This window comes from Sinocyclocheilus rhinocerous, unplaced genomic scaffold, assembly GCF_001515625.1.
Source record: "Sinocyclocheilus rhinocerous isolate Xijiao unplaced genomic scaffold, SAMN03320098_v1.1 scaffold807, whole genome shotgun sequence".
Taxonomy (NCBI): domain Eukaryota; kingdom Metazoa; phylum Chordata; class Actinopteri; order Cypriniformes; family Cyprinidae; genus Sinocyclocheilus; species Sinocyclocheilus rhinocerous.
The window spans coordinates 1,020,523-1,022,501 of record NW_015650326.1 but is presented as its reverse complement, the minus strand read 5'-3'; the positions used below and the strand labels follow the sequence as shown (position 1 = coordinate 1,022,501).

The following is a 1,979-nucleotide window of genomic DNA, read 5'->3' as shown; positions in this document are numbered from 1 at the left end:
CCCCCCCCCTCCCCTCCATCCCCATGGTAGTTCTGATGGCTTCTCCTGAGCCTCTGCATAGACCACGCCCCTCAACTCTGATTGGCTCACTGCCTTCAGGAAAGAATCTGAATGACTTGGTGATATAAGAACCTGTGGAGGTACATGATGAACCAATTCATACTCACAGCACCACACAAGCAGTGTGAGAAAACCAGTCAAAACTCTTTTGCTTGTGTTCTGTAATTCATGCATTGCTGACAGAAAGCTTTAAGAGACGACAGCACAATATACAGAAGAATGATTGGCCGGAATTAAAAGCTGCAAATTTACTCAATAGCATTATTTTCCCTGCTGTGTAACGTTCTGATGAGTTCAAACCAGTTTAGGGCCTTTATTTGGGTATAAATGTCTTTGTGAACCTATTTGTTTCTGTCGTCAATGTCATCGTTATCAGGCCTATTCATGCTGAATGAATTTGCGCAAAATATTTATAAAATTTCATGTCAGTTGAATGTGGTAATTTACATAAAAAATTATTGGAGCTGAACAAATGTGCATAAATCATTTACATACAAATTTATACAGGAATTTGTTTTGCTCATTTCATGAGGCTATTTGTTCCATCAAATGTGCTACTGTAAAACAGTTGTTGTAACTATCCACATCAGCATCCGCATGAGGGCACAATGGCATATTGTTCATTTGTGAATCGGCTTTTTCTGAAAAGCAGTCTTGATTTAAATTTTTAATTTTTTTTATTTTAGTGCAGTTGCAAATGGATATTCGTTTAGTCACTGTGCCTTATTGGAGTAAACCTGCTTAAGACAGGCAGTCCATGAGGTAGGACGAATAATTTATGGACAAATTAGAGGGAAAAACAAAAAGTTTAGAAATAAAGTTTTATGTTATCAAAGAGAACCATGCCACAATCCTGCCAAGAACATTTTCTTTACAGTCCTGTGTACTAGTTGAGTTGTAAAGTAATCCAGTAGATTAACTGTGAATACAGAATACATAGGACTAGTGTCTTTGGGCAGGTCTGTGTTTTGTGTGTCTTGTTTTTCTCATATGTGGTTACAAATGTCTTTGAAGAATGTTATGCATAGAATATATTTTCTTGCTCTATAATTTGGCATGGAGGCAAGATGGTTTCTTTTGTTTTAATGTATCTATTTACGTGTTGTTACTTTTGACAGCTTGAATGTTCCGATGTGGTTCCACTGAATTTATTGTAAGTGAAATCCTGTCTTGTAAGCAGACGCACTGACGCGTGTCAATTACAACTGTTTTTGTCCCTACTTGTGTGTACCCTGTACATAAAGCATTTTGAAAGCTATTTTGTTTGTATCTTCACTTAAAAGCAAGATACTGCAATGTTCTATATGGCTGCATTTATGCTGTTCACATTTATAGGATAAAGTTTCAGCGTTTTGTTCTTAACCATCACAATTATGCAAATTCCTGCAATGGCAGTCTGCCCCCTTGTGGTGTAAATCTGAAATTGATGAGGAAATGAAATAACAGGACTAACTATTTATCAGACAAAAAAGGGTTTATTTTCCAGTGTTTTACAATGTGCGTCCACCATATGAGCAGACCCAGCATGATACAAACAGTTAGGGAAGCATTGTTCACACACAGGGAGACTGAAGACCCCAGAGATGATTAGCATGTTCGCGTTCACTCTCCCGGGTCCCTTAACCTTACCTCTGTATCGTACAATACTTACAAAAAGAAATTGATGCAATGAAAATGACCAGAGGATGAGGAGCAGCTAAAACATGTAATAGATATGTACAATTAAGTTACTTACTTTACAGGAATATTTAAAATCCAAGTCTGGTTAAAATACCAAATGCAAAACTTAAAACAATAATGCATTAAAATAGTGTTAAGACCCAGGAGGAATGCTGTAGGAATGGAAGCGGCTCATTTTTCCATGAATGTGTGAAAGTGTGGCTGAGTTTTTTATGTATATATATATATATATATATATA

General features: G+C 36.6%; 1 protein-coding gene across 3 annotated transcripts in view; it reads left to right on the top strand.

The window, feature by feature from the left end:
- dpp6b (dipeptidyl-peptidase 6b) overlaps window positions 1–1,316 on the top strand; it is a 111,574-nt gene extending 110,258 nt beyond the window's left edge. For all 3 annotated transcript variants that reach the window (XM_016516744.1, XM_016516746.1, XM_016516745.1), the window contains exon 26: window positions 1–1,316. This exon is cut by the window's left edge and continues 216 nt beyond it. The gene's annotated coding sequence lies outside the window, so the exon portion shown is untranslated.
- Window positions 1,317–1,979: the final 663 nt, after the last annotated feature.